Genomic DNA, 13,268 nt, shown 5'->3' on the forward strand with positions numbered 1-13,268 from the left:
TGAGTGAATAGGAAGGGAGAGGTTATCTATGCACATGCACTTTACTGAAAGTGAATGCTTTTTCCCATGGAAAGCAGCCTGAATATTCAATCATTAATTTGCAAAACAAAGAACCCAAAAGAACTTGGCTTGCGCCTTCCGTATGCATCTAAAGGGATTTAGTCAGAATTAACTACATATGCAGGCACACCACGTGACACTCGATTGCAGCTTCCATTTGGCTGCAAATTTTTCAGCTGGAACCAGCATCCAGTGTGCAGGGAAGGTGCACGGTGCCACAGGGGTGTGATGATGATGCTGGGGAGCAAGACGCTTTGACAGTCCCTTATGCTATTGCATGACAGCATCCTTCTCGAGGATTTCAGTAGGGTACTGCTCTGCTCTCCTGCCCTTCTCTGCTCAAGTGCTCCTCCTTAATGATTTTATTGAGAGTAGATGCCTGCTGGAGATGAAGATAACCAACTTGCTGTGCCCGAGGAAAGCCACTAAAAGCAACGAACAGCTGTTGAAAGGGGACGTACTGGTCTTTCCAGAAATACAGATGCCTCTACCCCTTCTTTGCAATCTCAGTATTGTTTGGGGTAGTTTTATGTAGAGCATACCATGAACATTAGTGTGTCGTGAATGCTAGGAGGCGTATGATTAAGGGTTTAAATCCATGTCAGGTTGAAATGGGTGGATCAAAATGATTGGGACCCCCCTTTTTTTTTCCACATAAAATATTAATAATGCCACATGATGAATTTTCAAATTGAAAGAAACTATCCAACATCTGCTAAGTCCACACTGAAACAAAAGAAATGAAACTTCCTACCTGCCTCAATTAGGTTTTCCAAGACACCCATCACTTTAGTAATTAAGTGATTCCTTGTTTCTCAAACTGCACCAGCCACTGCCAAATAAAATACAACCGTTTAATCATGTTAAATTAGAGCTATAATAATATTAGTCATTGCCTAATAGCCTTTTTTAAGCCACTAGAAAAGTAAAGTCTTGCCAAGAAGACTGTTACCCTTCCGCAGTATAAATCAATAAATCATAATTGTACTGTGTACCTTGACCTCTTTTCTACCACAGCATGGAAAACAAACAGCAGGAAGCAAGAGACTGGTTAAGTAATTTAAAACAATTTGTAAACTATAATTCAAGGGACTGGTTAGGCCTATTAATTAGTAAATCATTCATAATCTCAAAGTATTCAAATGCACTCAATTTCAGTAAAATATACTGAGTGGATCCATCTGATAATGTCGCTGCTACCATCAGGGCTGTAAAAGACTATGTTCTGTTCAACTGTTTCTGTTAATGTTTGAACATAAAATGGTGAACACATGCTAGAAGGTAATTAATCAGTTGCAGCCATCCCACCAAAGCTAGATGTGTTATAAATTATGGCTAGCCAGAAGACCTTTATTTTTAACCACTAATTACTGGTATTTTCATCAATATTCCCAAACTCTGCAAACATGAATCGGTACTTTTTTCCCTTTTCTTTGCTCTAAATTAGCTGCTTTCTGGCAGTGCTGCCTCACAGCTTTACCCTCATTTTGTCATGGTCAGTGGTGGGAAATCACCAGCTCTGGACTCCTAAAGCTGCATCTGTGCTGTGGGTATTTACAACAGGGCAGGGCACATTCTCCAGAGTAACAGTCCTGGTCGGGTTAGAAAGGATTGAGAAATGACTGGGATTTGGAAGGAATTTTTATGTGATCCTCAAAACAGCAGCTGAACCCTTTGGGCTTCCTCCCCCTCTCCTAGAATGGCTTAAGTGATGTTTCTCTGAGGGTGCCCTAAAGTGCTCCCTGGGATAGCTCAGGAGCTTGACATGTGTGTCGTGCGAAAAAATAAAGAGGTCTTCCACCTCACAGAATCATCGAATCATTTAGCTTGGAAAAGACCCTTAAAATCATTGAGTCCAACAGTTAACCTAGCACTACCAAGTCCACCACCAAACTGTGTCCCTAAGCACCACATCTACATGTCTTTTAAATACTTCCAGAGATGGTGACTGCACTACCTCCCTGGGCAGCCTGTTCCAATGCCTGACCACCCTCTCAGGAAAGACATTATTCTAATATCCAGCCTAAACCTCCCCTGGCACAACTTGAGGCAATTTCCTCTCAGAATCACAGAATCACAGAATCACTAGGTTGGAAAGGACCTTTAAGATCATCAAGTCCAACCATTAATCCAGAACCACCATGTCCCCTAAACCATGTCCTGAAGCGCCACATCCACACGTTTTTTGAACACTTCCAGGGATGGTGACTCCACCACCTCCCTGGGCAGCCTGTTCCAATGCCTGACCACCCTCTCAGTGAAGAAATTTTTCCTAATATCCAATCTAAACCTCCCCTGGCGCAACTTGAGGCCATTTCCTCTTGTCCTATCACTAGTTACTTGGGAGAAGAGACCAACACCCTCATCGCCACAACCCCCTTTCAGGTAGTTGTAGAGAGCGATAAGGTCTCCCCTCAGCCTCCTCTTCTCCAGACTAAACAACCCCAGTTCCCTCAGCCGCTCCTCATATGACTTGTGCTCCAGACCCCTCACCAGCTTCGTTGCCCTTCTCTGGACACGCTCCAGCACCTCAACATCCTTCTTGTAGTGAGGGGCCCAAAACTGAACACAGTATTCAAGGTGCGGCCTCACCAGTGCCAAGTACAGGGGCACAATCACTTCCCTGCTCCTGCTGGCCACACTATTCCTGATACAGGCCAGGACGCTGTTGGCCTTCTTGGCCACCTGGGCACACTGCCGGCTCATATTCAGCCGGCTGTCAACCAGCACCCCCAGGTCCCTTTCCGCTGGGCTGCTCTCCAGCCACTCCTCCCCAAGCCTGTAGCATTGCATGGGGTTGTTGTGGCCAAAGTGCAGGACCCTGCACTTGGCCTTATTAAACCTCACACAGTTGACCTCTGCCCATCGATCCAGCCTGTCCAGATCCCTCTGCAGAGCCCTCCTACCCTCCAGCAGATCAACACTCCCACCCAGCTTGGTGTCATCTGCAAACTTACTGAGGGAGCACTCGATTCCCTCATCCAGATCATCTATAAAGATATTGAACAAGACTGGTCCCAGAACCGAGCCCTGGGGAACACCACTCGTGACCGGCCGCCAGCCGGATTTAACGCCATTCACCACAACTCTCTGGGCTCGGCCATCCAGCCAGTTCCTCACCCAGCGAAGAGTAAACCCGTCTAAGCCTCGAGCCGCCAGTTTCTCCAGGAGAATGCTGTGGGAGACGCTGTCAAAGGCTTTACTAAAGTCCAGGTAGACAACGTCCACAGCCTTTCCCTCATCCACATGCTCATTCCCTCTCGTCCCATCGCTGGTTACTGGGGAGAAGAGACCAACCCCCACCTCACCACAACCCCCTTTCCGGTAGCTGTAGAGAGCGATGAGGGCTCCCCTCAGCCTCCTCTTCTCCAGACTGAACACCCCCAGTTCCCTCAGCCGCTCCTCATAAGACTTGTGCTCCAGACCCCTCCCCTTCTCTGGACACGCTCCAGCACCTCAACGTGCTTCTTGGAGTGAGGGGCAAAACACAGAATTCGACGTGTGGCCTCACCAGTGCTGAGTACAAAGGCGTGATTATCTAACAATGCTAAATACCTTACTTAGCATGAGAGCTAAACCTCAAATGGTGAGAAATCAGCTTATCCAGGACTGGCAACTGGGTGAAGGGTCTTCCACTCTTGAGAAGTCATCCTTGAGGAAGACTGTATTACTAAATGAGGACATAGGACAAATGAACAGGGAAGTCTAAGCCTTGGGCACATGTGAACAAGCATCAGTGTTTATCAACTGCAGCAGAAAAGTTGATGCGGTGACTGAGATGTGGCTGGTCTGTGTTTGTGTAAACACTGTGGATCATGTCGCATGAACACTGGCATGCCACCCCCAGGAAACTCCAAGTCAAGAGTGAAGCACTTAAAAGCAGGAACTGTGTAAAATAAAAATATAAATACTTTCCAGGAATGCTTATACTGTTTAGACATTTCAAGGAAAAAAAAACAAAACCAAAACAACCAAACAACAAAGCAAATGAAAACCACAGGGAAGAATAACAACAATATTTCTGGAAAAAATTGTTTCAGAGCATTGTTTACTGAGTGCTTCCTTAGTATTCTCATTATCAACATGATACGCAGTGTTTATATATAAAAAATGAAGATTAAATTCTCATTAAAGGAAGAAAAACCACCAATCTTCTAGGACGGAACAGGCTGAGGGGAAAGTGATTGGCTGGATTGTTAGTACTTAAAAACAATTTTATTAATATTTATAGTTTAGTGAATGTTTGTTTTCTTGATGGCTCACTGGGTCAAGACAAGCTTATATCTTACATTATTATTTATTGAGCCACTATTCATTTTCCCACTAGTAGCAGCAGGATATATTCTACTTCTCTAATTTCCTTTTCTAATGCATTCAGTCCCTTTTAGAAAAACACTTGGGGTGGGGGCAGAGGAGCTTTCAATTTCATATTAGCAACCCAAACAGTTCAGTCAGCTCTTGCTAATCTTATCAAAATCCCCCAACATCTAGAAACAACACCTGTCTATAAATCCTTTAGGCTTTACCTGACTTTAGTGTCAGAGAAGGTGCCTATGAGTGCGGTTTCCATATGGTTTCACACTGGAACCAGAAATGCCATCAGCTGACACAATGAAAATAGAGGGGCTGTTGCAATTGCAGGTTCATCATTGCATTTTAAATTGCAGAAGGCTGCAGTCAAGAGCCTGCGCAAACTCATGCTGTGCAATAAAACTCTCAAAGCACACAAACGCAGCAGAGAGCAAAAGTACAGTTTACCTAGGGAGTTTCGAAAACAGGGCTTGTGCAAACTACCTGTTGGACAAACACCTCCAAAGTGTGGGTGTTCAACAGGAGACTTTCCTAGTCCTCCAAGAGAAAACCAGACGCTGGTCTTCACGTTGACCTGGCACAAGCCCAGCCACCTCCTTGTACCTGCATCCCGGGTACCTCTCTCAGCAAAGAGGCGAGCCCACCTTAGGAAAACTCCTGGTTTAGTTGTGTCCTCACACGTGGATGTCTGTGGAAATACCTTGGCTAATGTCTGTGCTGGTCAACGAAAGCTGCAAGGGTGAAATGACCCGTCAGTGTGGCCACAGGATGCTTCGTAACTTCACGCTGGCTCTGATCCAGACCCCTCGGAGTAGGGGGGAGTGAAGCTTTGGGGGTGCTGGATGTTAAAGCAGCTAAATAAAAATCAAAATGTGCATCTGTGTGTGTGTATACCAAAAATCTTTGACGCTAACTCAAGCTTATTGACATTAGCAGATGATTTAAAATATTTTCATTAAAATTTAAAGTTTCAGACCAAGAAGGAGATCTCTGCCTGCCTCTGGAGACAGAAAGAAGGCTATCTCTGAGGGGCTGAAGATACCTTGTGCAGCTCCATCCCAGTGCATCTTTTTTTTTTTTTTTTTTGATGCATATGGAATTTAGCAGCATTCTGCTTTGGGAATTTGCAGTAAATAGGACATGTCAGTGTATTTATGTAAGAAAGTGGCTGTTGGAGATGTATGGCCTGGAGAAATGTTCTTACAATCTAGAAAGCAGTAAAATGTGAGTCTGGAGCACAATATTCACAGGAAAAAAATGAAGCTTAAAAAGGCATATGTAGCCGGCTTTCATCCTTGTTGAGCAGAGACCACACTGAATCAGAATTTTTTATTTTCCATGTAAAGGGACATATTTTCCTCATTTTTCCAGCATCGGGTCGGATAGGAAAAATCCAGGATCTAAAAAAAAAAAAAGGCAGCCCCACTTTAAGGGAAGAAACTCTTTGTTTTCTTAAGGTGTATGGCTTAGTTATTTCTCATTTGCAAACATGTATCAAATGCTTTCTATTTTTGATGACTTCATCAGTTGCACATGATGGGAAAGAACATCTCCCCACTGCTGAAGGTGCCATGTGACAAATAAAATTTAATTTTCCTGGAGCTAGGAATGGAAATTTGGCTGTTGTTTGGGACCTTGAGATATCTCTGATCTCTGTACTGGAGGAAGATATCTGGGGAACCCAGCTAGGCTAAATGAACAAATTAAAAAAGAAGCTCTAAGTTGAAAATTCAGCTAATGCAAAATGTTGCTGCTTAGAATTTAACCTCTTACTATGAGTATCAGGTAGAAAATTGTTTCTATTTAGCCATGTAGAGGGATTGATCTGAAAGGAGAGTAGCAGAAGGATTCTGCCTTTGTTTGTCTTTGATTTGTTTTATTATTGCTTTCACTTGTACTGAGAAAATTTCAGCTACCTAAAATTGTTAATTTGAGGGTTCTTTGCTTGGCTTTTCCCCCGCACTCTCCCACACTTTGTGTTTATGTAAACATATTAATGGGTACTAAATGAGTAGACAATGATACTGTTGTTCTTAGCGTTGGATGGTAGTCTGTGGCACAGTGCATATGGTGGGATTTAACCACAAGAAAATTCTTCTTAGAGTCTGATACCTGTGTAGGAACACTTGTGACTCCAGTTGTAATAGTATACATGTGCAAATATCCATTCAGTTTTAGAATAACTGAACTGAAAATTTTAATAGTGAATGATTTTGTATTTATATATAATCTTTGTGAATGTGTATATATGTGTGTATATATATATAAAAGATATATATACACATACATATATATATATATATATATGTATGTATAATGGCATTGCTTCCCAGCTTTGGCAAATCTGTTGGGCACATACTGCTCATTCATTCATCATATGCTATATGTTTTGTGTGTGTGTGTGTTTTTAAATGAAAATATTATATTAGTTATTAAAAAATAACTCAGACAGTAGGAATAACATTTGTAGTCTAGCTGAAATCTCGGTGTGCAGGTTTTTTGAGCTTTCCTTTTTTAAAAGAATAATAGATATTAAGAAATCTTCCAAGAATTGTTTTTGTTATTGCAGAAAGTTAGCTCACTGCCCAATATGAAATAATCACTCAGTCAAGCATAAGGCCGTTAATAAGCAGATTAAATAAACTGTTCATGACTCAGTCTATCTCCTTCTCTTTTTTTTGGCACATTTAATGTACAACTCACAGTTGTATTGAACAGTGAATTTGCAAGGTTAACTGCAGATGCATGTTTAATATGTGTATATGTAGTGTTAAACCCTGAGGCTGTAGGACATCACTTACTAGGTAGGAGCGCAGCACATCATTAACTTCACAGCCAACTGAGTAAACAAACTTGCAAGACTTCAGCGCCTGATCTGAGCCAGCAGAACAGTTCTGCTAACGACTTAAATAGTAGAAAAGTCTTACTTGAAGGGGTTTAGTCTAGAATTAAACATAAATTTCACACTAGAGCAGGGCAAATGATAGCAAACTTGATTCATTAGTCTTAAAATGGCTGAAAGGGACCTTCATTTTGCTACGAGAAAAAAACAACCCAGCACATTTGTTGTTCATCTGCTCTTAGGCTACTATACATTAATGTTTTCTCAAACTGAAAGGTTTATTACTTGCAAAAAAACAAATAATCTGCTAGTGTCAGAGTGTTTATAAATTGAAAATTAGTTGATGTTTTATTTGACAGCTGCACTCCCACAAGTAACAAGTCAAAGTAAAGTGATGGTGAGCAATCCTTAGATTAAAATGTGTTTGCAATTGGTGAGCACATATGAATAATGCTTATGTAGATAGAAAGGTCAGTTAATGAACAACTTCCAGCCAAGTGGACCTCTGCTCACACTGGCTGTTAGGCCAGTGAGCACTTCAGCCATTCTTATACCAGGAAAACTGCTTATTCTAAAACAAAAATTTACCACCTAACAACTAAACCTCTACATTTAACAGATTCTTACTGAATATGTTGTGAATTAAGACAAAGTTTCATTTTTTCACATCGGACCCTTGCTCAGTTTTGTAAATATGTCAGTTATTAGAGACAAACTGAACTTGTCAGAAGTAGTTTCGGTCTATACCGTAAGCAGGTACTCCATAACTCTGAAGTTTTTCCAGATCCAGTGTCCCAGGGCATTCAGTATTTGTGCTGCTGAAGGGCTGTAACTGTTTAGTGTACCATGGAAGAGCAAGAAGAGCAGACAGCTTTCCTCTCCTGAGGCTACGTGAGCAAGGTTTGAGTTCATAGGGGAGGGTGGAAAAATAGTTTGGGAAACGTACTATAGAGTATCTGAAAAGAGTATGAAAGGAGACCTATGAGGCAGTACTATTCTCAGGAAATGGCTTAGGTGGCAAAACCAATTTGTAATATTTCTCCACTGAAAATAATTTCACCGGCAGCCTGAGAAGTTGAACAAAACCAGAGGAAGAAGTTTGCTTTGGAAGTGCTTGGCCAGATATTTTGGGCTCGTCTATATGACCCCGCACTGGTAGAAGCAGTACTGGATTTGCATTATGTAGCTCTTCTTGGCCTTTCTCCCTGCCAGTCCTGACTTTGCTAGACAGAAAAAGTACACCCTTGTGTACGTGTACCTGCCCACGCAAATCCCGACCCCTTTGTGTTGTTTCTGCTGGGTGCCAACGTGCACAGCACGTACAGAGTGACTGTGTAAGGCATGCGTTAGGAACACACGGGGTGTGTTATAATGCTGAACACAATATGTCTAATGATTTTGCAGGTGAAGCAGTTCGTAATTCAGCTGTAAGTTTATTTCTTTCAAAATCCCACGCTCATTTTTGATTCAAGGAGTGTGGAGGTTAGCACTCCGTGACTACTCCAGCATCTTACTTTAAACTCTTACTAATTTTGAGGATTAATGCTCTCTTTGTTTTAAAGCAATCTTGAAGTTCTGTCTAACGCAACACTGTTAGCTCTAATGGCTCCCAAACCATTCCATATGAAATACATTTTGTGTCATTGCAATGGCAAGTGGGGTGACACAATAAGTAAATATGGAAGTTACTGGAATAGATCTCTGCGGGATACTGTAGGAGAGAACATCTCCGATAGTAACATCGACCCGGCCGAACTACCATGCTGCAGTATGACCTGGGAGGGTTTTCCAGGGTGCTCAGTGATCTGTAGACTCAGTAGCATTCAGTGCTGCGTGGATATCTCTTGGCATCTGGAGGTGTCTGCTCTGTGGTAATGCAGTTGTAATGTCATGCACGAGTGCCTTAAGTATGTTAATATTCCTTGCCAAGCCATTACCTCTGTTCCAAGGTCTTGTTAAGAGCTGGTGGCAGTGCCCTCAGCTGCAGCTTGAGCCGTTGCTCTTTTATTGTTGCTTTTTTCTCTTTCAGAACATGAAAATTTTGGCCTCTGCTTGGTGAGAGCGCATCATGGCTGAACATGAACTCCTTCTGCTGAGCCTTTCCTCCTTCTTGGACTCCAGGGTTAGATTGGTGATGTGACAGTACTATTTTGGGGGGGGTCTCAGCCTCTCCATCTGGCATCCTGCTGAAGGAAGGATCTGAGCCTTCACGTCTGTCACTGCCAGCTGAAATCGCCTGACTGAAGCATGTACTCAGATGCAAAGAGAGGGTCATTCCCACCCCCCCCCACCCCCCCCAAGAAATCTGTATTCTGAGCGATCCTCTGAGGCAGCCCCTTCCTGCCTCCTGCAGCCAGGATTCTACTGAAGGGAGCATGTCTATGGCCTAATCCCACTGTGGAGAGACTGCCGGAGAGGGATTTGCTCTCTGAAGCATCCCCTCGGCTCTGCTACTTCCAGGGGAAAGATGCTGGGATAATTCCTGGTGGGATCAAAGTCCTGCCAGCCACTCACCGTTGCAGCTGTGCAGGATTAGATGAATCAGAACAGCAATCTCCAACAATGTGGGCTTAAGCTTCCTGGTGACACGAAGTTTTGCAAAAAGCTGTGTCTGGGAGCCTGGTGCCGTGCCTGGCAGTTGGCAGGGTGGGAATCAAAGAAGAAATAGCGGCAAAGCGGCGTCCTGTGAGGCAAAGCTGTGTCATCTGCGTGAAAAATGCAGAAGTAGGTTGGCTCGCACAGCGGTATCCGATTGCTTTTTGAACGGCACCTCCTCGGAGACAGAGGAGCTGGTGGTTTGCATAGGCAACTTTCTGAGGCTGAGAGTATGGTTTTGCATGCAGAGTTAACACTTTTCCTGAGGAAGGAGGTGGGGAGACAGGGAAATTCCTTTGAAAATATGCACCGATCGCTTTTTTTGTTGTTTCTGTTCTTAAAAGCCTGAGAAAACCACTGTTTCTGAGTGCTTTGTGAGATTTGCTGGAGCGTGTGTGTGTTTGTTGAAATAGTCATTACCTTGTCACTTCCCGATGAGCTTGCAATGGCACAATTGCTCTCTTCTTTCTTTGCATCAATTGCCTACACCTAATTGTTATCTATTGTGACATAGATAACCTATATGAGGCCTTCACATGACTTCAAAACGGGTTTCCGTATTTAAATATATACTGCAATGCTGGCTTCCACTCTGCTGTAGGCAGGAGGGACTTGAGGTAGCAGAGTGCTTGTTCACGAGCCCTATCTTTTGGGGCTTTTTGTTTGTGTTCAGAGAAACCTTCAGCACGATTCCTTAGCAGATAGCAATGCTGAGGCACGCAGAGCTTTTGTCTGCCCACCAGCATCTTTGCTGCGTATCAGCCTGATGCTTTGGCCAGACAAACAGCCAGTCCTTCCTCCATATCCCTTTTATTTGGTATCCTTGTCAAAACAAAACTTGTTTTCTGTACAAGGACAAGACCTTATGTCCTTCTGCATCTTCCCGTATTTTTCACATTTTTTTCCCAAACAGTGGGGGAGAGGGTTTTTTTTGTGATTTCTATCCGAGAACAGCCTTCAGTGGTGTGGGTGGACGCTACCATGATGGAGAGCAGCACAGATCAAGGCTTACTCGGTTTATCATGAGTATGTGTTTTAAATGGATAGATGAACTTTTAGACGGATACATCCTATTATTTTTCACCCCAAATAGGACTGCACCACATAATCATAAACTGCTACATGGGCTTAGGGATAATTAATTTACATCAGAACTTATATCAGATTAGGGCCCTGGTAAACACATTTATGTTTTAATTTAGGGCTAGATTTTGATATTGAATCTTGCCCTTTAGCAGAAATGGTATATGAAAACCCAACTTTCAGATTTGCTCTTCTGTAGCCAACTTTTTGAAACAAGCTTCACATCACTTTTAACTTTTTAAGGATAAACAAGACTAAAAGGCAACAATTTTCTTTCAGAAACAAAAAACAGCAGGAGCTAAATTATTCTCAGTTATTATGCTGTTCTGTTGAAATAACAGTGAAGTCGTGTTGCATTTTTCCCAGCTTGGAGGGTAAAATCTGTCCCCAGGAGCTTGGAAAATGCCTACTTTTTCCAAACAGCTAAAACTGTCAGTGTGGGTTGGGTTTTTTTTGTTTTGTTTTGTTTTGTTCTTTTGAGGTTAGGGGAAGACATAGGGGAAGAAAAGATTAGATTAATGGCCCATAGTAAATATGCACTTACCAAAACTGTTTAGCCTTTATTTAAATAGTTTAAATAGATAGCAACTCTCCTTTTAATTGACAGTATGAAATTATTATCAGAAATATAACATTCAAGGAGTGTCTGCCAACAACCATCTCGGCTAGTGCATTTTATTTGGAGCTTACAACATGAAACCATTTCTTTTTCAAAATGCTTGCTGTAACAGCCCTCTCTCATCCAGCATTTGCTGAGCATGGGATAGTCACTGTCTGTCTGCCCTATCCTCATCCTGGTTCAGCCAGGAAGGTTGTTAAACATTTAGGTTGATCTCCTGGCTGGCAGCCTGCTCAGCATCTACAGACTTAAAGTGTGCTCTCCCAAATGATTAATGAATAAAGCTCTGGAAAACTTCATTGGGAAGAGATGTCACCCATGCGATATATGAGGTAATTTTAGCACTCTTCTTAATCTGGCTGCCCAAATCATTTTAATGGAAATGGCATAGAATCGTAGAATCACAGAATCACAGACCAGTTTGGGCTGGAGGGACCTTTCCAGGCCACCCAGTCCAACCCCGGCCGTGAGCAGGGACATCCCCAACCAGAGCAGGGTGCCCAGAGCCCCGTCCAGCCTGACCTGGGGGGTTCCCAGGGACGGGGCATCCACCACCTCTCTGGCCAACCTGGGCCAGGGCTTCCCCACCCTCCTCGTGAAAAATGTCTTCCTTAGCTCTCGTCTAAACCCGCCCCCTTCTAGTTTAAACCCAGCGGCCCTTGTGCTGTCGCTCCCGGCCCCGCTAACAGGCCCGTCCCCACCTTTCCTACAGGCCCCTCTCAGCCCTGGCAGCTGCAGGAAGGTCTCCCCGGAGCCTTCTCTGCTCCAGGCTGAGCCCCCCCAGCTCTCCCGGCCTGTCCTCCCGGCAGAGCTGTTCCAGCCCTCGGAGCGTTGCTGGGGCCTCCTCTGGCCCCGCTCCAGCAGCTCCGTGTCTCTCCTGTGCCGAGGGCTCCGGAGCTGGACGCGGCCCTGCAGGGGGGTCTCCCCAGAGCGGGGCAGAGGGGCAGAACCCCCTCCCTCGCCCCGCTGGCCACGCGGCTTTGGGGGCAGCCCGGGACACGGGTGGCTTCTGGGCTGCCAGCGCACATGGCCACCTCCTGTCTGGCTTTTCACCCACCGGGACCCCCAAGTCCTTCTCCATGGGGCTGCTCTCCATCCCTTCATCCCCAGCCTGTGCTGATACCGGGGGTTGCCCCGACCCAGTCCAGGACCCTGCCCTTGGCCTTGTGGAACCTCAGGAGGTTCACACGGGCCCATTCCTCCAGCTCATCGACGTCCCTCTGGATGGCATCCCGTCCCTCAGGCGTGTCAACCGCACCACTCAGCTTGGTGTCCTCTGCAAACTTGCTGAAGGTGCACTCCATCCCACTGTCTGTGTCACTGATGAAGATATTAAACAGTACTGGTCCCCTGAGGGACACCACTTGTCACCGATCTCCATCTGGACATGGAGCTGTTGATGACTACCCTTTGGATGCGACCATCCAACCAATTCCTCATCCACCCAACAGTCCACCCATCAAATCCATCTCTCCCCAATTTAGAGAGAAGGATGTTGTGGGGGACCATGACAAAGGCCTTACAGACATCTGTAGCTCTTCCCTTCTAATAGCAAGCTTACCACATGGTGCTGCTTCACATGAAGTGCCTTTTTTTATTTTCTGTTGCCAGCCGTAATCTTTTCTGTCCCTGATTCACTCTCCATATCATGCAAGTTCAATTCTTTAGAAATGTCAAAGATGATCTGGATTTTTTTTCTTTACCAAAACTCAGGAATCTAAATTTGAATGCTATGGTAATCTGAGGCCTTATGCAGCA

Source organism: Phaethon aethereus (genome assembly GCF_964289735.1).
Source record: "Phaethon aethereus genome assembly, chromosome: Z".
Classification (NCBI taxonomy): Eukaryota; Metazoa; Chordata; class Aves; order Phaethontiformes; family Phaethontidae; genus Phaethon; species Phaethon aethereus.